Here is a 24861-nt window from a genome sequence, read left to right on the forward strand (position 1 = left end):
AAGTACATCGATCAGGTCATAAAAAGTACCGGATGCCATACGTGCACAGTCTTGAAAATATTTGCTGAGGATTGAGAAACCTGGAGAGCTGATGCCAATCAATACAGGGATTGACTATGAAAGAATAAGAAGGAAAACCTTTCTTGCTCGGGCTAATGTACGTTCAATAACTGCTTAGCTACTGCATCAGCAGTTGTCTTCCATTGAAAGAATATTTATTTCCATTTAGACTTCACACACTAATGTAATTATTAGACCTCCGGTTTTCAGGTGCTAAAGTGTTTATTTTAAGTGCCAAAACAGTCCGGCCCCGTGGTGTAGGGGGCAACGCGTCCGGCCTGTCACCCGGCGGCCCCGGGTTCGATTCCCGGCCGGGTCAAGGTTTTTAAATTGTAAATGATTAATATCCCTGGCCTGTTTGTGTCGTCCTTAACTTTCCTTTCCCCACATTCAACACTCTACACTTTCGCAATTCCCATTACACGTAGGTTCGTATCATATGCTGCAAGTAGGGGCAAAATATCTCTATAGGTCGACGCCCCGAATAAATAGCATTTTTTATAAACTTTGTAAAATAAGTGCCAAAATAGGGTCTCAAAAGTTTCTAAAACAGATCTTTTACGGTTTTCGGTGACGTCGAGGTGCCAGAATTTAGTCTCGTAGGAGTTCTTTACGTGCTAGAAAATCTACCGATGCGAGGCTGACGTATTTAAGCACCTTCAAATACCACCGGACTGAGCCAGGATCGAACCTGCCAAGTTGGGGTCAGAAGGCCGGCGCCTCAACTGTTTGAACTACTCAGGCCGACTCTCAGTCAGTTTGAATTTTACGTATTTTAACAAGCATTAATCAATTAAAATACCATTTTTATTTTGCTAAATTTATGATAACTCTTTAGGGGAAGTATTTAAAAAATCACTCACATCGTAGCTGCAAAACGTTACTATATATAATTCTACCATCCGATGTGAAGTGGGGAAACGCCTGTAACCACATTTTTTTTTTTTTTTTTTTTTTTTGCTAGTGGCTTTACGTCGCACCGACACAGATAGGTCAGTCCTAGAATTTGCCTGGTGTGAAAATGGGAAACCACGGAAAACCATCTTCAGGGCTGCCGACTGTGGGATTCGAACCCACTATCTCCCGGATGCAAGCTCACAGCCTCACGCCCCTAACCTCACGGCCAACTCGCCCGGCTAACCACTGTTTAATTAAAGACGACCTGAATCTTTCGGCATATTGCTCACACTGAAACATTTGAAAACAATTCTTAACAGGCAAAGTAGGGGTTCCCATACTACGAAACACGTAAAATTAAGCAAATTATTCAATTGTGTCGAAAGTTGAAGGGATAAAGGGCCCGGAAATGTTTCAAATTTTGAGTCTTGGATAGCTCTATCAAATTAAAAAATAATAATTCGAAAATCCCCAAAATTGCTCGTTTCTTTACCCGTTTCCTTTTTAATTCAAATGTTAGCCAAACTAACTTTTTTTGCTATTTGCTTTACGTCGCACCGACACAGATAGGTCTTATGGCAACGATGGGATAGGAAAGACCTAGGAATTGGAAGGAAGCGGCCGTGGCGTTAATTAAGCTACAGCCCCGGCATTTGCCTGGTGTGAAAATGGGAAACCATGGAAAACCATCTTCAGGGCTGCCGACAGTGGGGCTCGAACCCACTATCTCCCGATTACTGGATACTGGCCACACTTAAGCGACTGCAGCTATCGAGCTCGGTAACTAACTTATTAACATAATTCTTTCTGTAATATGTTCCTTGGTTCAGTACCCTCAGGTTTCTTTTTATTTTTTGAAAAAATGTCCACGCCAAATGTAGTTAGTTATAAGGGCTTAAGTGAAACTCTGCATTGACTCACATTAGCGCTTGTAGTGTTGCTTAAGTGAAACAATGCATTGACTCACATTAGCGTTTGTAGTGGTGCTTAAGTGAAACTCTGCACTGACTCACATTAGCGTTTGTAGTGGTGCTAAAGTGAAACTCTGCACTGACTCACATTAGCGTTTGTAGTGGTGCTTAAGTGAAACTCTGCACTGACTTACATTAGCGTTTGTAGTGGTGCTTAAGTGAAACAATGCACTGACTCACATTAGCGTTTGTAGAGGTGCTTAAGTGAAACTCTGCACTGACTCACATTAGCGTTTGTAGAGGTGCTTAAGTGAAACAATGCATTGACTCACATTAACGTTTGTAGTGGTGCTTAAGTAAAACAATGCATTGACTCACATTAACGCTTGTAGCGGTGCTTAAGTGGAACACTGCATTGACTCACATTAACGCTTGTAGCGGTGCTTAAGTGAAACAATGCATTGACTCACATTAACGCTTGGAGTGGTATAAAAAAGCAAACTGCTAAAGTTTTCGAACGGACAACGATGATTCTTAAGAAAATAAATTTGTTCACTTCGAACACTGATATAGGCATTAGAAAGACGTTTTTAGAGACCTTCATCTGGAGCGTGGGATCGTATGGATGTGAAACATGGATTATAACTAGCTCAGAAAGAAAGAGAATAGAAGCTTTCGAAATGTGGTGTTACAGAAGAATGCTGAAGGTGAAATGGATAGATCGAATCACGAATGAAGAGATGCTGAATCAAATTGAAGAGGAGATCAATTTGGTTAAATTTGACGGGAGGAATAGATAGAATGATGGAACATATTTTAGGACAACCAGGAATTGTGCAGTTGGCTTTTGAAGAAAGTGTAGGCGGTAAGAACGGTAGGGGTAGAAAAAGGTATGAACGTGACAGGCAGATTAGAGCAGATATAGGATGCAGCAGTTACGTAGAAATGAAAAGGTTAGCACACGGTAGGGTGGCATGGAGAACTGCATCAAACCAGTCTATGGACTGATGACTCAAACAACAACTACGATGATTAAGAAAATGACTGTAATTTTCCAGAATAAATAAATATATTCTCATACTTTATAATATTTTATTTACCTAAAATTCTTAGCTCATATCCCTAGGATGTTTTAAACATTGAAATGAAATGGCGTATGGCTTTTAGTGCCGGGAGTGTCCGAGGACAAGTTCGGCTCTTTCTTTTTTATACGGGGGGCCCCCGTAGCCCGCTCCCCCGCCGTGACCATCGACTCAATCTACATGGCCTCCGACATGCTATTAATTTCTAAGAAGAAAGAGATAGCTGGGTAGAGTGGGAAGTGATACAAGGAGTATCTGTCTGTTTCCATGTCAGACACGTTACCAGGCGAGATTGTGTTAGGTATATGGTGTTGAAGTATGGTATTGAAGGGTCAGGGAAAAACCACGCCAGTTGCAGGTCTTTTGTAGAGCCAAAAACCTGAATTAGCGCGACGTTAAGCAGAAATGAAATGAAAGAGGAAGTTACAAAAATCCACAGTTCTAGCCCTTCAAACAAGCAAATCAACGTTTTAACTTGATTTCCTTCAGTGCAATCTTCTTCTTCTTCGTCCACTTTTCCGAAACCTTGGTGGTGTCGTCGGAAACTTTATTCGGTTTATCTCAATTATCTCAGGCTTATTTTATTTTCGACCGGGGGTTTATGCCGAATTCCAGTAAAGTGGTGGGCCTGATGAAAAAGCTCAATCTACTGGCGAGGTATGGCAACGTGCCAGTTGGTGAGACCAAACGACAAATGACGACACATTAATGTCAACAACTTTTACCAGAACGATAGTGAGAAAAGAATTGAAATATCATGTAGAATTCCTGTTCCACCCATTTTTTTTTTCGCTGCAAACAGTTCACATCCAATCAACTGATATTTGAACCTAAGATACATCACTAAAGGTCCGATATGTGACCATCTGAACTAAGTAGGAACCAGAAGAAATCTAATGTTACGCATGAAGATGATTACACCTGTATGACAACAGTGCAGTAACCATGTTCCTGGGCGGAGCTGCGGGAGTCACAGTAGGAAGCGGAAGTGATAAAAACCTTGTTATTGATGATAACTGAGCATCATATTACCTGTGTGGCCGGTCACGTAAACTGTCTGCAATCTCTCTAAACGTGTGACAAAAATGCTGACAATTCACGAAGTGTCTGGAAAGTATTAGTATAATCCACAGAATACTAATCGACTATTATAAAAAAAAGAGATCATTTACGAGCAAGTGGCTACGCGGTTTGAGTCACGTAGCTATCAGCTTGCATTCGGGAGATAGTGGGTTCGAACCTTAGGGTCGGCAGCGCTGAAGATGGTTCTCCGTAGTTTCCTATTTTCACATCACTCAAATGTTGGGGCTGTACCTTAATTAAGGCCACGGCCAATTCCTTCCCATCCAGATCAAGGAGAGGAATGGCGCTGGATCGGCCACACGTTAAGGAAGCCGGATGGAACTGTTGAGAGGGCAGTGCTGGACTGGAACCCTCAAGGCACCAGAAAGCGAGGTCGGCCGAAGACCTGGAAGAGGACGATCGAAAAGGAAATTGCAGAGGTTGACAAGACCTGGAGCGAAGTGAAGAGAATGGCCAGGAACCGTACTGTGTGGAGAAATTTCGCCAAGGCCCTATGGTCCAGAGGGAGCAAGAGGAAATAAGTCAAGTAAGTAAAAGTAAGTCCAATTCCTTCCCACTCCTAGCCCTTTCCTATCCCATTGTCGCCACAAGAAGACCTGACTCTGTCGATGCGACGAAAAATAAAGAGAGATTGTTTGTGAGATTGTGTATATACTGAAACCGCTCACTAGAGAGGCTAATCCCCGATTTTAGTCATTCTTTCGCCATTAGAAAACTTTTTTGTTTTTCCACATTATTATAGGCTATATGCAAATGTGCAGCCTATCTGCGATATAAGCAATTGTAGGATAAAGAGGGTAAGTTGAGAAAATTGCATATCTGGAATCCTTCAAAAGTGAATAAATCATCTTCATCCAGGAAAGTAAAGGCACTGAACTCGATAGCTGCAGTTGCTTAAGTTCGGCCAGTAGCCAGTATTCGGGAGATAGTGGTTTCGAATCCCACTGTCGGCAGCCCTGACGATGATTCTCCTTGGTTTCCCATTTTCACACCAGGAAAATGTTTGGGCTGTTCCTTAATTAAGGCCACGGCCACTTCCTTCTCACTCCCAGTCCTTTCCTATCTCATCGCCACCATAAGACCTATCTGTGTCGGTGTGACGTAAATCAACTTGTAAAAGTTGGAGTAGTGGCCACCTTTACCTCCCCTCTCCCGAATTAACCTGAGTGAATCTCAGAGCTATGTTCACCTCCGAAAGTGGAAATTTCGTTTCTTAGATGTTTCGACTTCCCGACGAGGAATCTAGAACCCATATCCTTCCGGGTCAACCGAGGACACCTTACCGCCTCGACCAGGCAGCCCCTTGAAAACTATTACAGACACATCAAAATTACACAGGTAATATTTGTTGCTCTTAATCAAATCTACGCTATTTTTAGTACACCTTCACTAACTTAAACGGAAACCTGGCTTTTGACGAAAAATGCCCTGGTCCGTTGCGATTCCATTTAACATAGGTGTTACTGTATATCTGTACTGTGGCTTTACCCCGCCATAAGGAAGAGATCTGATCGGCTTATTACGCCTCTAAACGTCTAGTATTATGATGATAAAAGTTGTAAATTGTGAGAGGATATGTTTGGTGGTAGCAATTTTTTAAATAATGTTACTTGCTTTACGCCCCACTAACTACTTTCACGGTTTTCGGAGGTTTGGTGGTAGCATCAAGAAACTTCACTCCTTATCCTGTCCACAGTGCTTGGAAAACGGGCTTCTTTAAGGAAAGTAGCCTACTTGTACAATATTTATTTCTATTATCATTGCCGGGATGACCAGAGGAGTGCGACAGGCTTCGGCAGCCGGCACATTTCCTATCCTCGCCGCTAGATGGGGGCTTCATTCATTTCATTCCTGACCCGGTCGAATGACTGGAAACAGGCTGTGGATTTTCATTGCCGAGCTGAGTGGCTCGAACGGTTGAGGCGCTGGGCTTATGAACTCAACTTGTCAGGTTCGATCCTGGCTCAGTCCAGTGAGATTTGAAGGCGCTCAGATACGTCAGCCTCGTGTTGGTGGATTTACTGGCACGTAAAATAACTCCTGCTGGACTGAATTCCGGCACCTCGGAGTCTCCGAAAACCGTAAAAGTAGTTAGTGGGACGTAAAAAAACCAGTAACATAAAATGTCTGTTAGTATTTGTAGGAACACGTGAAGCAATCCTTACTTTACGTCTGAACTTAGAGGATCGAATTAGGAAGGACAAGACCACATACATGGCGTTTGATAATGTTGATTGGACGAAGCTATTTGAAATTCTGAAGGTGATCGGGATCAGAGACCGAGACCGAGAACGAAGAACTATCTACAATCTGTATAAAAATCAGTCTGCAGTCTATGGACTGATGACTCAAACACAACACAGCAGCGGCAATGAATTCACAGACTGCTGCGGACTTATCCACACCATTCTGTGGAATTACCTGCAATGCTACGAAGGACTTTGAAAAAGAAGCAGCAATCCAGAAAGGAGTGAGGCAAGGTTGCAGTTGCCCCCTCCTTTTCAATGTTTATATACAGTAGAACGGGCAGTAAAGGAAATGAAAGAGGAATTTGGGAAGGGAATCACAATCCAAGGAGAGGAAATCAAACCCGGACATTTGCTGATGATATTATTTTATCTGAGACTGCAGAAGATCTGGAGAGATTGCTGAATGGTACGGGCAGAGTCTTGGGTAAGCAGTACAAGGTGAAAAATAAATAAATCCATAACAAAAGTAATGGAGTCTAGTCGAACGAAGTCAGGTGATGCAGGAAATAATAGATTAGGAAATGAAGACTTAAAGGAAGTAGTGAAATAACGAACGATGGCAGAAGTAAGGAGGACATAAAATGCAGACCAGCACAAGCAAAGAAGGCCTTTCTTAAGAAAAACAATTTGTTCACTTCTAACACTGATGTATGAATTAGAAAGATGTTTTTGAAGATTTTCATCTGGAGCGTGGCACTGTATGGACGTGAAACATGGACGATAACTGGCTCAGAAAGAAAGAGAATAGAAGCTTTTGAAATGTGGTGTTACAGAAGAATGCTGAAGGTGAAATGGATAGATCGAATTACGAATGAAGAGATACTAAATCGAATTGGTGAGAGGAGATCGATTTGGCTAATTTTGACCAGAAAAAAAAGATAGAATGATTGGACACATCTTACGACACCCAGGACTTGTGCAATTGGTTTTTGATGGAAGTATAGGTGGTAAGAACGGTAGAGGTAAACCAAGGTATAAATGTGACAGGCAGATTAGAGCAGATGTAGGATGCAGCAGTTACATAGAAACGAAGTGGTTAGCACAGGTTAGGGTGACAAGGAGAGCTGCGTAAAAGCAGTCTATGGACTGATGACTCAAACACAACACAGCAGCGGCAATGAATTCACGGACTGCTGCGGACTTATCCACAACATTCTGTGGAATTACCTGCAATGCTACGGATTTAGCCGAAGTATTACAATTATCATTGAGTTATTTGAACAAGTAAATTGCAATATTGTTTTGAAGTACTGAATAAGTACGACCTAAGAAACATTTGTTCCAGTGTATAAGTTAAATATATTTTTGATAATCATACTCCAAATGGGTCATAGTTCCAAGTTTTCTTTAATATTGAGGATTTTGTCTCCACCGTTCGGATCTAAAAGAGAAAATAATTTTTGCTAGTCTAACGAAGTCTATCCTGCTGCGGCTGCAAATTCCTACGCACAATCACCTCCAGCTAATAATAAGCAGTATACAAAGGGCTAGGTCAGCACATCCTGTTGGGGAAGGGCTTAGGCTAGGTCGGGAGATGACACATCCTCAATTGGGAGAGAAACGCTTGATATCGTCAGCTGCATGCTGCACCAAAAGATATAGGCTTCCTCGAGACAGAATCAAAGTCAAAGTGTGAATTAACTATTTCCATAGAGTTATATTGCCACCAATTTTGCGGAGTGGTCGTAGTAGTTAGTGTGATTAGCTGCCCCCCCCCCTACATCGGAAGCCCGAGTTCGATTCCCGACTCTGCCACGAAATTTGAAAGTGGTACGAGGGTTGGAATGGATTCTACTCAGCCTCGGGAGGTCAACTGAGTAGAGAGGAGTTCGATTCCCCACTTCAGCCCTCCTCGAAGTGGTTCTCTGTGGTTTCCCACTTCTTCAGGTAAATGCCGAGATGGTACCTAACTGAAGGCTACGGCCGCTTCCTTCTCTCTTCCTTGTCTAACCCCTGCAATCTTCCCATCCCCACCACAATACACTTGTTCAGCATAGCAGGCGAGGCCTCTTGGGCGAGGTACTGGTCCTCTCCCCAGTTGTATCCCTGACCTAAAGTCCCACGCTCCAGGACACTGTCCTTGAGGCGGTAGAGGTAGCATCCTTCGCTGAGTCCGAGGGAGAAACCAATCGTGGAAGGTAACGGATTAACAAAGAAAGAAAGAAAGAAAGAAAGAAAGATAGAAAAAAGTATGAATTTTGCGAATGTACGTCACGGCAGGTAAACGAAGCAGATGCGTTTGTTGTTATTGTGACTGATGATTCATTTTAAAGATGTACTTCATTCAGCCAAGCAATACGGCTTCGGAATACCGCATTGTACAGAACTCATAGCACAACTTGGATACTTTCATTTCATTTACTGAGGAATTAGCGGTAATGAGAAATTAGTCTGCCGTATATATATCCATTAACCATTAATCACCACCACCACCACTTTAAATTATCTCCTAAATGGCCCAAACTAATTTCAAAATTATCCTGCAGTAAATAACAGTACGTCAAGAACCGAGTCCAACATATTCGCGAATAAAAAGGTCTGGTCTACAAAGGCAAAGGCAAAGGCAAAGGCAAGGCAAATCAAATCGAATCGAATCGAATCGAATCGAATCGAATCGAATCGAATCGAATCGAATCGAATCGAATCGAATCGAATCGAATCAAATCAAATCAAATCAAATCAAATCAAAATCAAATCAAATCAAATCAATAATAGGTGGAGTCTCGATTAACCGAGGTTCCGTATTATCCGAACCTGATAACAAATACGATCATGTTTCTATCAGCACCAAAAAATTCAAATGTTCCATGGTTTGAATCTAACCACTCTCTTCTAATCGGTATCAGACTAAACGCGCAACGCTATGACTACTGTTTCGCGGGTCGAGTCATTAACCGCAATTCAATTGCTGTTTCGAGGCTTGATTTGTCAATACTGTAATCACTATATCGGCTGTCAGTCAAATGTATGAAAAAAGAGAACGCAAGAGTTCATATTAACTTGATTTGTTCATTCTATTTAGTGCAGTGAGTAAAGAGTTTGTCTAATTTTTTAACCAGTCCATAGTTTTTCCGTAACCATCCGTACTATCCACGCTTTTGCTTATGCGAGGTAGTCTTGGTCCACATTAACGCGGATAATTGAGAATGTACTTATTATCAAAGCTCATCTGTAAAAATATATGGGATATTTAATACTGGAAATTCGATTTTCTACAACTTTCGATGTACTGATATTTGTGGAGATCACTTGAATGTTTATTAAAAAGTTATATCCACTATCTCCGCTATTATTCCTCGTACCATAAAAGCGCATGGAACAAAAATGATTTTTGCAGAACTTTTACTATGCACGGCTTTTCGATACAGCTAACATTAACGGGTAATTTTGACGGTTCATGCTTTGGTCTCTTTAATATTGCCCCGTAGCTTCCGTAGCTCAGACGGCAGCGCGTCGGCCTCTCACTGCTGGGTTCCTTGGTTCAAATCCTGGTCACTCCATGTCAGATTTGTGCTGGTCAAAGCGGAAGTGGGGCAGGTTGTTCTCCGGGAGCTCCGGTTTTCCCTGTCATCTTTCATTTCAGCAACACTCTCCAGTATCATTTCATTTCATCTGTCAGTCATTAATCATTGCCCCAGAGGAGCGCGACAGGCTTCAGCAGCCGGCACAATTCCTATCCTCGCCGCAAGTTGGGGGCTTAATTCATTCCATTCCTGACCCGGTCATTGATTGGAAAACAGGTTTAAGGTTTTTCAGCATTGCCACGCCGCGCCGCTTTATGTTACAACATGGATATCCGTGAACTTAAAGGTCGAGTTTCGATAAATTATATTCAGCCGTTTATCCAGGTTTTCATCACAAGCAAGCAAGCAAGCAAGCAAGCAAGCAAGCAAACAAACAAACAAACAAACAAAGACTCACACAAATTGAATTAAACCTACTTTAGACTCTTGTATAACTAATCTGAGGTAAAAACAAGAATTTGAATTATACAGACAAAATCATAATATTATTTGTAGTTATTTATTAAGAAGAAACACATAAAATATGAAAATAATAATACAGTAATTAAACGTCACTACAAAACTCTGTAAGAGATTTCTTTCTACCTTTACATCACATTTTTATCGCAGTGGTTTCCTTAAAGAAAACAAGAACATTGTTAGCCTGGATCACCGTAATTCTTGATTTTGCACACTTTAAAATAAAATCCATGAACTGAAAACCTCGATATGAGATGTCGCAGTTTGTATGAACCTTGTTTCCTTTCACTATTGGTCATAGTAAAAATTCACTCCATATTTCTTCTCTCTTTCAACTTATAGTACGTAACAAATCTTTATATCCTGGTGTAGATGGTAGCAATAGTTGACGAAGGGGAGCTTATTCGCTAGTACACACACTAAACGTGATGGCATGAATTAAAAAAGACACAGAAATCTCCTTTAGGTAGGTGGATTTGATCTTTTCGAACAAATTATTGTATTTCAGACTAGCATTTGTACCCGTTCCTCGCACGGGAATTTGCGGTGGATTACATGTTACCTTCAGGAATTTACGCGAAATTTAAATTTTCGTACGAAAGTACGTGACAGTAACGTGAAGTATGAAGAAGCTGAACAAAGTCGAGAGATAATGATGGCGATTTCCGAATTTATTGTACAGTACAGTTCCTGGTCTTAAGTTGTGCGAAATTCTCCGTGGTTCTTAGGTTGTATATTGTACTGTATCTCTGACCTCTGGCGTGGCGCTCTGACATTGATCATACTTCCCTTAATATCTGTCCTATCGAAAAGAGTAAAATGGCTCTTTAGTTTTTCTCGTTGCCCACCCTGAAGTGACATGCCCGACATGTCCCACAGGACTTGGTTTAAAAATCTAATTTTTCGTAATCATCTGCATTATTACCCGTTGTACGATAAATACGTACATGGCATAAAGGAACGGAACTAACATATTCTTACATCTTAGTCGTATACGATCTTTTGATATACCTAACGTTAACGAAAAAATTTGAGAATAATCATCCGATAAATACCAACTCCATGTGATTACCATGGTATCATATGCACCTGATAACACAATCCTGAGTGAGTAGAATCCAATTACGCAGTTTGTTTTAAATAAGTCCAGCAGTTTTCCACTTTAAGGAATATACAAACAAACAGACAGACTGATAGACAGGCAGACAGACAGACACCAAGGGGAAAAGCTCTACCTCATGTTACCCCGGTGGTCAGATACATTACGTGGGAGTAATTTTAAAGCCGAGAGAAATATGATGCTTACTCTGATTTTCTCCGGTTATGGACCCTTCAAATAACTGTACGTCTACGAGAGTGTTCGTCACTGGCTGCAGAGCATGAAGCCCTTAGAAAATCGTAATTTTCTCTGTCATTTGAAGAGTAAGGGAAATTAAGTACATAACAAGTATTATTTAAAATAAGGGACGTTTGACATATAGTCTACAGATTTTACGTATAATCAATAGTGAAAGATAAAATTGTAAACCTCTTCTGGTCTTCCTATAAACTCCCAATCTATTAAGTTATTCTTAAATGATATACATATCAAAACCTGCTCCTGGACGAGTAGACGCTAGATATGAAGTTTGGCCAAGATATAACCAATCGTGTAAGAGAAAATGAAAACAAAACCTCTCCTGGTCTTCGTATAAACCCCCCAATATATTCAGTGACTTTAAATGATATGCATATCTAAACCTGCGCTTGCAGGAGTAGGCTCTACATACGAAGTTTGGTCGAGATATAATCAATAGTGTAAACGTAAAATTGAAATGAACTCTTTTGGTCTTCCTATAAACCCCCAGACTATTAAGTGATTTTAAATTATATGCATATCGAAACTCACCCCTGGATGAGTAGGCTCTAAATATTCAGTTTGGTCGAGATATGATATAGTGTAAGAGAACATTGAAAAAAAAAGCTCCTTTAGTCTATATAAACCCCCAGTCTACTCAGTTATTTTTAAATGGTATGCATATCGAAATCTGCTCCTGGACGAGTAGACTATAAATATGAAGTTTGGTCAAGATGTGTTCAATAGTGTAAGAGAAAAGTGAAAAATACTCTTCTGGTCTTCGTATATACCCCCAGTCTGTTCAGTGATTTTTAAATGATAAAGCGTATCGAAACCTGCTCCTGGATGAGTAGACTCTAAATATGAAGTTTGGTCGATATCTATACCGTCGTTTACCCGTGATGGTGGAACAAACAAAAAGACAAACAGAGACGAAAGCTGAAAACTACTGAATACGATCTTGAATTGACCTCAAATGGATAAATATATTAAAATTTGGTGAAATAAATGGCATTACAGACAACGGACCCCCTAGAATTTTATTTATAAGATGTGGCCATACGTTGTCTAAACCATATGCTACCAGAGGGGGCGACTTTGAGATGAAATAGGTTCTCCTGTACGAAAGAAAAACGATGACACAAACATTCAAAAAAGTTGGAGACAGTGGGACCATTTATTATAAAGAACAACCTCTAGCATCTGTTTCGCATTTCATAAATTTAGGAGTAACGCTGCAGACAGTAGGGAACGTCTTCTCTATCCATGCGAGAGAAAGAGTAAATTCCGCAATTAGAAGCATGAGCGAGATAAACCAATTACGAAACATTCTTTATATAAATTAACCATAATAAGTAAATGTTTAGCGAAAATCTTGATTTTGCTTGAAGGAGGAACGCCATAGGCTACTTGAACCTGCAGGACCTACACACTGGCTTTGAAAAATAAGTTTAATTAAGTGAAACCCGCAGAAAACTGCCGCGAATGGTTTATCACTTCCTGTATTTTGCCTGCAACACGTGTTGAGTGTTATTCCTCACTTAGTAGAAACTAGCCTACTGCTCCTTGGAGTCTACATGCTACGTATTGTTTAACACTTCAGTGGGATATCAATAAAGATATGAAGGGTCGTAAAGATATACATCCTATTTTTAGACGGTAGTTATACATACATTATTGAAGCATAAATCTGTCTAAATAAAGTTGTATTTCTATCTCCAGCCCTATAGTTTTACATTTCCACTAATATTTCTTCTTTAACCCGTACAAAGTGCTTCTCCTTGCCATGAGCATTTAGTTGAATGGTTCGCATTGACTTGCTGGATAAATTGTTGACGAAATTAATTTTGAGCTGTTACTTTTATTCAGGTGTACACTAATTGCTACATTAACATTAAGGACATTATTATTAATTATTATTCCCGGTCTAGAAAGCCAAGAATAACGGCCAGGAGGATTCGTAGCGCTGACCACATGACACCTCGTAATCTGCAGGCATTCGGACTGAGTAGCGTTCGCTTGGTTCGCTTATTATTATTATTATTATTATTATTATTATTATTATTATTATTATTATTATTATACGCAAGTAAACTCGTGTCAACATCCTAAGGTGGTGCAGCTCTTTTCAGGTCCACACCGAATGGAGGTGAGCTGCAAGCTGACCCCAGTATTTTCCGACAAAAGAGTAGGAAATTTTGGCAATATATTTGTCGAGGTAACATATTTAATTGATAAGATACAAGACTACAGGTTAATATCCGCGCGAGAAAAGCCACCAAAAATGTGCCATGCTGGTCCATTAATAACCGGTGTAATCGCCTGACTGTTGAATGCAGGCATGCAAACGTGCATTAATTGTGTCGTACAGATGCCGGATGTCAGCTTGTGGGATGGAGTTCCATGCCTGTTGCACTTGGTCGGTCAATACAGGGACGGTTAATGCCGGTTGTGGATGACGCTGGAGTTGTCGTCCAATGATCTCCCATGCGTGCTCGATTGAGGACAAATCGGGGGATCGAACAGGCCAAGGCAACATGTCGAGACTCTGTAGAGCACGTTGAGTTACTACAGCGGCATGGGGGCGTGCATTATCCTGTTGGAAAACACCCCCGGGAATGCTGTTCATGAATGGCAGCACAGCAGGTCGAATCACCAGACGGACGTACACATCTGCAGTCAGGGTGCGTGGGATAACCACGAGAGTGCTCCTGCTGTCATAGGAAATTGCTCCCCAGACCAAAACTCCCGGTGTAGGTCCAGTGTGTCGACGCCGCAGACAGGTGGAATGCAGACGCTCACCTGGGCTCCTTCTAACCAACACATGGGCATCATTGGCATCAAGGCAGAACCGGCTTTCATCGGAAAATACAACGGACCTCCACTCCATCCTCCAATGAGCTCTCGCTTGACACCACAGAAGTCGCAGACGGCGAATTGCTGCTCCAGTTGCAGTTCGCTGCGCCACAGCCATACGCCGAATACGGCGGTCCTCCCTCTCGGTGGTGCCACGGAACGTCCGGAGCCCGGTCTTCTTGCGAGCGTACACCTCCTCGTGACCGCTGCTGCCAGCACGCATGCACTGTGGAGATATTCCTGCCAAGTCGTTCTGCAATACCGTGGAAGGAAAATCAACCTTCTCCGGGTACTCCGCTTTTCCCTGTCTTCTTTCATTCCAGCAACACTCACCAATATCAATTCATTTCATCTGTCAGTCATTAATCATTGCTCCAGATGAGTACGGCACAATTCCGCTGATTTTCATTAAGTTAAAGGCATTTCTAAAATTTACCTGTCTTAATTTTTTTTTTTTTTTGCTAGGGGCTTTACGTCGCACCGACACAGATAGGTCTTATGGCGACGATGGGATAGGAAAGGCCTAGGAGTTGGAAGGAAGTGGCCGTGGCCTTAATTAAGGTACAGCCCCAGCATTTGCCTGGTGTGAAAATGGGAAACCACGGAAAACCACCTTCAGGGCTGCCGATAGTGGGATTCGAACCTACTATCTCCCGGATGCAAGCTCACAGCCACGCGCCTTTACGCGCACGGCCAACTCGCCCGGTACCTGTCTTAAAATGTAATTTTCAATTATGTTTGCAAAATAAAATCATGAAACGTTCAGTCGAATGGATGTATATGTAATGCAGTTAAATGTCCGGCCCCGCGGTGCAGGGCGCAACGCGTCCACCTGTCACCCGGCGGCCCCGGGTTCGATTCTCGGCCGGGTCAGGGGATTTTAATTGTTAATGATTAATATCCCTGGCGTAGGGACTGGGTGTTTGTGTCGTCCTTAATGTTCCTTTCCTCACATTCAACACTCTATACTTCCTCCATTCCAATTACACGCAGGTTCATACCACATGGTGCAAGTAGAGGTAAAAGATCTCTATAGGTCGACGCCCCGAACAAATAGCATTACGTAAAAGAAGTCAAAGGAGGGGTTTTCATGATTATTTTAAAGGAAAATAACCGATGGTACTCTAGACAATAGAAAATAATAGACACGACCTTAATAAACACACTAGCCGGAAAAGATTTGCCATTCCCGCCCTAGACCATCCGTGGCTTACTATACATCTTCTCCGTGTGCTTTAAAAATATGCTATTACTCGACATACACTAGAGGTAAATACGGTACAGTGCGACATAACGTGACCCAATATCAGTCTATGGAGGTCAAGACACGAATGTTAATTATGGAGCCGCCATGTTGAGTCTTTAACTAAAGGCAAGTGTATTCGAATTTAGGGGATTTAGGCACCAAACATTGAAATAAAAACAAACGAACAACTATTTTTCATGCAGCATTTAGTTGGACATTCTATTGTTCATGTATATATAACTGTATACATCGTGAATGATATGATTACATTCACAGCTATTTGAATAGGAAGATAATTAATAGAACCTAAATTTCACTCTTTGAGAAACAGAAATCAGCAGAAGTGCTCCTATATACTCTTCCACTTCTGTACAGCTTGGTCTTATTGTGTTTCTTCATCTGTCAAAATACGTAACCTCATTGAAAGAAACATAGAAATCTGTACGGTATCTCTGTTATATTATGAATACATGAAATATTGAACTTAAAGACAGTTGTAGTAAATGAATGTGGTCTTGACATTAATTCTGTATAAAGAAAACCAAAGTTATGCTCATAAGGTCATAAGTAAAAACTTTATCCCTGCTTGTCATCTAGTGATTGACCACAAACCTGTTGAACGAGTCCGGAAAAAACACTTATCTCGGCACCATCGTTAATTATCAATGGGATAATTCGGTTGAAGTGAAGTCCCGCATTGGAAAAGCTAGGACTGCGTTCAACAAAATGGGAAAACTGTTTAAAAGTCGTGACTTAACAGTTACAAAAATGAGACTCCTTCGCTGCTATGTAATTTTTTGTTCTCTATTACGGTGTTGAAACATGGACTTTAACGAAAATGTTAGAGGCCTTTGAGATGTGGCTATACCGAAGGATGCTAAGAGTGTGACTGACAGATCATGTCACAAATGCAGAGATCCTTCGAAGAATGAGAATAGGTGATGAGAAAGCTACAATACCTGGGTCACATCATGAGAAACAGAAGCAGCTACCATCTACTGCAAGAAATCCTGCAAGGAAAGATATCTGGAAAGAGAGGTGTTGGCAGGAGACGAATCACCTGGTAAAAAACCTCAGAGACTGGACTCTCACGACTCCAAGCAGCTCACAACAGAGAAGACACAGCCAAGATAGTTGCCGACATCCGGAACGGACTGGGACTAGAAGCATTTCCTGTATTTTTTTTTTTAAAGTAGTTATCGGTGCTGCGTTTCTAAAAGTTTACTTCATGTTGACAAACACTGAATGCTTCTCGAGTTGAGTACATTCAATTATTTTTGCTAACTGTTGTTATCCATTCATGTGGTGAATTCTTTGGGTTCTGAGGCAAAAATACTCTTCACATATATAACAAGAGAGATGTCTTTAGCTACTCTAGAACCCATGCAGCTAAATAGTACAAAGTGCTGGTGGTAGTGGTGATTATTGTTTTAAGAGGAAGTACAACTGGGCAACCATCCACTATAAAAAGAGGGAAAAAATTGAAGGGATCCGACACTTCAAAACATGAAGGTATTCGCCAAAGAAAAACAAAGACCATGAAGTTCGTGAAAATGAAAGACTCCCTAGCATTCGACTGTTCTAATAACGACGGGGTCGGAAAAGAACAACAGTTGACCAAGGGAGGTCGGGTAGGATAGAAAAAAATTAGGAGCCTGGCACAAGTAATTGGAAACAATGCTAGGACTCAGCTAAGGGCCCCATGTCACCAACCCATGTTCCAAAGTGAAGAGTCCCTGGGGTACCTTTTAGTCGCCTCTTAGGACAGGCAGGGGATATTGTGGATGTAATGTACCAGCACCATAAAATGGTACAAAGCCGACATCCATATTATGTTTATGTCAACATCACTTGAAAACTGGCGATCATAATTTGTAGAGCTACAGTCTTCAGTTGGCTTTTGGCAAGCAAAAATTTCAAGGTCATAATAATAATAATAATAATAATAATAATAATAATAATAATAATAATAATAATAATAATAACAAGAAGAAGAAGAAGAAGAAGAAGAAGAAAGTGGCTATGTGGTTTGGAGCACGTAGCTATCAACTTGCATTCGGGAGATAGTTGATTCGAACCCCACTGTTGGCAGTCCTAAAATGGATTTCCGTGGTTTTCCCCATTGTTCACACCAGGCAAATGCTGGGGCTGTTCCTTAATTATGGGGTCACGGTCGTTTCCTTCCCACTTCTAGCCTTTTCCTATCCCATCGTCACCATAAGACGTCGGTGTGACGTAAAGGAGATTATATGAAATAAAGAATACTCAGGCATCTGTGAATATTGGGCTACACTTATCATTCGAATTACGTTTCACTTTTATAGGAGTGGTAACACACTTGCTGTAGATAACTGTAAACCTGTTTGTAGGCCTATAGGCTTTCATAATCTTTACCCCCTGCCTGTCGTAAGAGGCGACTAAAAGGGGCACCAGGGTCTCGTAACTTGGAAGCGCAGGTTGGCGACTACGGGACCCTTAGCTGATTCCTGGATTGTTAAAATACTTAGCCTACTTGCACCAGGCTCCTTACTTTAATTTTTCCTAAACGACCTGCGTTGCGTTGTCAACTTGGAAAAGAAAACACGAATAATAATATTATTATACCGTTCCTATTACCTTTGTTGCTTCTTTTTTATATAAAAATAGCTTTGTTTGGAAACTTTCCTAAAACATTTTAAAGAACTGAGTGGATTAGGAACATTTTTGGGATGGAATTCCTCTTGAGCGTTTCTGACCTTCTACGCTCTTCTGTTCAAACTGCGATTCATTAAAATATCAGAAGAAAATACACAATGGAACCCACAAATACAAAAATCGTTGATATAAACATGATTTTTGAGGAATACTTTCATTGCAATAACTTACTAACATCGAAGAAGAAGGATTTATAAGTGGGTTGCCATTTACCACGCCTATAATTTTGTACCGTATCCACTGAGCTCACCATTGCTTATCACTAGAAATCGAAACACTATAATCCCAACAGTTGGCTTATTCTGACAATTTTGTGTAGCGCAGTACCCTACTTCCCTTAAAAATGCAAATATATTTCACATTATCATATTGGGCTCCCCCACATCATAACGATGCTTAAGACTCAATATGGCCGTCACCGCAAAGGATTGTGTTACCGTGTCCTGACCTTTCTAGATTGACTTTGACGTGACCCAACGCTACATGCACTATCTAGCGTGAAAACCTGGAATATTTTCTCACCTAATTTTGTGGAAATGAAATATTTCGCCTGTTTTACAAAATTATGAAGAGATTGAGACCCACAGTTTAGTGATTTGCCTTGTTGAAGTATTGAAGACTGGCAATATTTCAATTTACGGTTGCTATATCAATGAAATGCAAAATAACTCCCGTTTTGTTCATGTTCGTATAAGAGTCAGTACCTTTACTGTTATGAAGTGTTTGCTAATTACGGTAATAGTGCTGCTTTTTACCTCATTCTCTTTTTTCTTTTGATAGCAGTTTAAAATCGCACTAACTCAAACATGTTTTTGGCGGCATGTAAGCTTACAGCTTAAGCTTTAAGAAGAACTCTGTATCCGGTTAGATATATAAGAAAATAGCAAGGTATAACGCGAAAACTATTCAGTATCCATTTGGAGGTGAATGCTCAATCGATAGATAATCTCTTCGAGATTTGATTGTTAACATTTGATGTCACTGACACTGCGCAACAATCTAGCTTATTCTTGTTATTCAAGGAATAGATTCCTCAGCGTAAAGTACAATGTGCAATCAATTAATGGAATATGGATCTTCCTACACGCACAGCTATTTATCAATGGGACAAAACTCTATCATATAATATACCGGAAGGTGAATGGAGAGAGAGAGTCCTCCCACTAGGCTCGATTTTCCCTTTGGATTTGATTGCCTTAGACTTTTTTTTTATTATTTTCTTTTGCCTGGCAGTTTAATAAGAGTGTTGTGTAAAGGAGAGAAGTTCGAGATTTGGATGATTTGAGACAAGCTTACTTTGCAGCAGTTGAACTCAAAATGCCGCAACTGCGTATAAGCACGTGGCAAGAGCTTGAATTTCGTTTGATATTCACACTTGTGTAAAAACATTCTGAATTAGTCTGTACAATGTTGGACAAGTAAATGTAATACACGTTAATTAAGACCACGGTAACTTCCTTCACACTACTAGCGGTAAATCTCCTGATTCAGTGCGACTGTCAACGACTAGAAAAAAGAAACCATGACTTGATATATAACATGACATAATATTGCGTGACTTGATACGATATCATATCGTATGCTGTGATTTGATATTTATGACTTTGTAGGATTTTATGTATGACTATCAAATGTGCCCGTGCTTCGCTACGGTATTCTACATTGTATACGGATATAGAAGTAAATTACTGTACATGCAGTGAATAAGATTTTCTTGAATTGCAAGTATAGATAAGGAATCTGCTCCACGTACATCTTTTGGGCTGGACTTAGTCTTCAAAACCGAACGTTCATGATATCTCCCTTATTAATCCTCCTGTCGAAAAAATGCACATGAAAAAATTGTTTTAGGAATGGATTTCCATCAAGGTTGGCCGATTTCCAGTCAGGTTGGTCTTGTATATATTGTGGAAGAATGAAATCACTGTTTAGGTTCACTATAAACCCCCAGTTCATTCCGGGAATTTGAAATGGCATAGAGCTTAAAACCTACCTTTGGACAGGTGGATGCTAAATGCGAAGCTCGGTTGAAATATCTTCAGCAGTTTTAAAATTATAAGAAATAAGCTTTACACGCACCCGCTCTTGAGTTAAGTTCGGTGGGACTTGCACCGAAAAACGGCCCGTTAATGATATCTCCCTTATTAATCCTCGTATCGAAATGATGCACAGGAGAAAAAAGATTTAGAAATTGATTTCCATTAATGCACGTAGGTTACGTTTGGATGTGTATATTTTGTGGGAGTGCAAAATCACGTTTTCGGTTTCGTATAAAATCCCAGCCAGTTCAGGGATTTAGAAACAATATTGGATCTAAAACCTATTCAAGGATAGGTGGATTCTAAATATGAAGTTTAGTAGAAATATATCCGGTAGTTTTCAAGTTATAGACAGACAGACAAACAAACAGACACCAACGCTAAAAAATATGCAGATGGTCATTATTACACCTGAAACGGATAACTGTATGGAAATTTCGTCAGAAAAGTCAATGTACAGACACACGGTAGTTATATTTTATTTATATAGATGAAATGGCGTATGGCTTTTTTTTAATGCCGGGAGTATCCGAGGACAAGTTCGGCTCGCCAGATGCAGGTCTTTTTGATTTGACTCCCGTAGGCGACCTGCGCGTCATGATGAGGATGAAATGATGATGAAGACGACACATACACCCAGCCCCCGTGTCGGCGAAATTAACCAATTGAGGTTAAAATTCCCGACCCTGCCGGGAATCGAACCCGGGACCCCTGTGGCCAAAGGCTAGCACGCTAACCATTTAGCCATGGAGCCGGACATTTATAGATGACAGATACGCATGGGCACGTTTGTAAGTGCAGACCTTCATTTCAAGATTTACTGCTCCTAAACGGTACATGATATCAACAAACGGTTTGCACTATCAGACGCACGTTCATCACACTACATGTTTGGCCTCTAAACATTTTATCGCATCTCCCATATTTATGGGTTCGATTTAGTTACGTTGTTTGAATGGGGTGAAATTTGGGTACATGTTTAATATTTTACATTATTTTTCACATACTTATGTGGAAGCTAGAATCATGAAGTTTGGTTCGCATATAGCCATTGGTCGTGTCAATGTGCGTGCCAAATTCGATAACTTTATCTTTCCTCTAAATGTGTCAAACTATGTAATATACGTATAAAAAGCGCAACATTCACGAACAATCGAGAAATACAGCCAAATCTAACATATAAGAGGGAGAGAGACGACAAAAATTCATAGGACCAAAGTTGTAGATCACTCCAAATTGAACGGAGATTGTGCCATCCGTTTTGTGATAGGACTTACCGTTTAGCCGTGAAATACCTCGAAACGAAGGTCTGCACTGTCATCAAAATTGCCTCCATATTTCGATATTCTTCGGGAATAAAAAGTGAAAAATTGAATGATCTTGGAAATTTTCTGTCGGTTAAGGCTAAAACGTATAATTTTGCCTAATTTAAATTTCTAGCTCGCCTGGCAGATTGTGCCGCAATCTTGATTATTTTGGACGAGGGGGGTAAAATTTAGGACTTTCAGGAAACTATAGCTAACAAATATGCAGATGGTCATTATTAGTCCATAAGTAGATATCTGTAGGAGAATTTCGCCAAAATAGTAAAAAAAAAAAAAAAAAAAAAAAAAAAAAAAAAAAAAAAAAAAAAAAAAGAGTTAAAGGATTTCCATCAAGGTTGGTCGATTTCCAGTCAGGTTGGTCTTGTATATATTGTGGGACATTAAAATTACTGTTCAGGTTCCCCATAAACCCCCAGTCTATTCCGGGAATTTGAAATGAAATGGATCTTAAAACTTACATTTGGACAGGTGGATCCTAATTATAAAGTTTGGTTGAAATATCTTCAGTAGTTTTCAAGTTATAAGAAATAGGCTTTATACGCACCCGTTCTTGAGTTAATTTCGGTGGGACTTGTACCGGGAAACTGTCCGTTAATGATATCTCCCTTATTAATCCTCGTATCGAAATGATCCACCTGAGAAAAAAAGGGTTCAGAAATTGATTTCCATTAAGGCAGGCAGATTTTCATTTTGGTTGAGTGTATTTTGTGGGAGTGAAAAATCACGGTTTTATTTTCGTATAAACCCCCATTCAATTCAGAAATTTAGAAAATATTGGCCCTAAAACCTATCCAAGGACAGGTGGATTCTAAATATGAAGTTTGGTAGAAATATATCCAGTAGTTTTCAAGTTATAGACAAACAGATAAACAGACACCAAAGCTAAAATAATATGCAGATTGTCATTACGGTATTACACCTGAACGGATAACTGTACGGAAATTTCGCCAAAATAGTCAATGTACAGACACACGGTCGTTACGATTTTATTTGCATAGATATGATAACCTTGCAAACTATCAACCTCTTGGTTCGTACCGACGTATTATACAACTAAGTGAAATAAACAAATGAATCTACCTAATCGATACAATGCTTTTTTTGCCTTGGGCAAATTTACATTTCAGTAGTACCTTTTTCATTTAGTATCTAAACATCATCGGCTACAGCGTGTTTAAGTGACATAATTAAAGGAAATAGAAACATATTCCTCTCATACTAGTCTTAAAACGTTCACAACACCATACAAATTTTGACTTAAGCCTTGAAGGGTATGAGGGGCGAGGGGGGGGGGAGGTAAGCGAAACTAACTATACCTAGTCTTAGATAAAAAACTTCTTGCCTAAAACACTTGTGATAACACCGGACGGAGAGCCGAAGCAACGGCTGGGAGACTACTCCCGAGAAATGTGAGGAAAGAGTGACACTTCCATTATTAGGATCGAGTTGGAAACCATCAACCGCCTGAAAAGCACAGTCAAATGCAAGACATCCATACCCTTTTCTCTAATGAAGTGTCAAATTTCACTGCAGACGTCACCGTTTTCATATGTACGTTACTCAGAACCTTTTTTCAAGACACGATACTACAAGAAGACGTCAATAATTTTTTTCTCTTTTTTTTCAGTAGATCTGAGATTGCATGTTAGCACGAGGTCTATATTATTACAGATATTTTGATTTGTTATCACAAGTATTTTATACATTGAGTTTTTAATCTAAGACTAGATATAGTTAGTTTCGATTTCCTCCACCCCCGCTCGCCCTCATCCCCTCCAAGGCTTACCAAAGTCAAAGTTTTTGTGATGTTGTGGACTTTTTAAGACTAGTATGAGAGGAATGTGTTTTATATCCTTTTATCATGTCACCTAAACACGCGGTAGCTGACGATGTTTAGATACTAAACGGAACATGTACTACTGAAATGTAAATTTGCCTAGGGAGAAAATGTATGGCATCGATTAGGTGGATTCATTGGTTTACTTCACTTAGTAATATGATATGCTTTGTCATGACACATTATAATATATGATATAGCATGACATAACATAACATCATTATAACATGACATATCACGATATATATTGCAGTAAACGCTGTTCGGGACATGAAGTAATAGACGTCGAAATAGAGTATCCGCAAATCAAAGAGTTCTGAAATTACAAACATGCTCTGAACATCAAGATACGTCATTATAACATGCAAGGTGATGACAGGAACACGCATCTAATTGCATCCGTGCAACATGTGCACCATCGCGTCTCAAGACTGTCGAATATGTTGATGAACACAGGTTACCTCAGGGAAATGTAAGGCGTGATAAAAAACTTTCCGTTTGAGGGCGTTGCTGCAGCGGGCATGAAACGTAGCGCGACTCCGATGCGGGTGTATAATACGGACATGTAGACAAATGGATTAGCATAGTAGTTGCGTCGTGCCGAGGTGCGTGCGTTAAATGCGGCCACGTGAACTATGACGACGTTATTAACAAATGCGTCCAAACAGGACCAACGTGCTGCAATTCTGATCTTGGCTGCCGAAGGACAAACGACGGTGCACATCCATCGGAGAATGAAGACTGTGTAAGGGGCAGCAGGTGCTGCCTGTCGAAAACCACCATTGTGGAATGGTGCACCAAGGTTCGTGCGGGTCGCATTTCAACTGGCGTGGTCGATCTGGAAATCAAGCCTCATCCATTACGGACAACAAGCGGGCGGTGGATGAGGCGATTAGGGCGGACCGGCGCATAACCATTGCTGCGCTAGCAATGGATCTCGACATCAGCTTCAGTAGCGTGCAACACATTATCTGGCAGGAGTTAGGCTACCGGAAGGTCTACAGCCAGTGGATACCCTAGGTGTTGAATGCCGAATAAAAAGCACACTGGATGGCTGTTCGCCTACAGCACTTGATGCGTTTCAATGTGGAAGGCAACACTTTCCTGCAGCGCATTGTTGCAGGCGACGAAAACTTGTGCAACCACTGGGAACCGGAATCGAAAGCGTTGACGATGCAATGGTGTCATCCATCGTCCCCTCATTCCAAGAAGTTCAAGAGCCAACCGTCGGCGGGAAAGGTGATGCTCACCCTGTTCTTTGAT

This window comes from Anabrus simplex, chromosome 6 (assembly GCF_040414725.1).
Source record: "Anabrus simplex isolate iqAnaSimp1 chromosome 6, ASM4041472v1, whole genome shotgun sequence".
In the NCBI taxonomy this organism is placed as follows: Eukaryota; Metazoa; Arthropoda; class Insecta; order Orthoptera; family Tettigoniidae; genus Anabrus; species Anabrus simplex.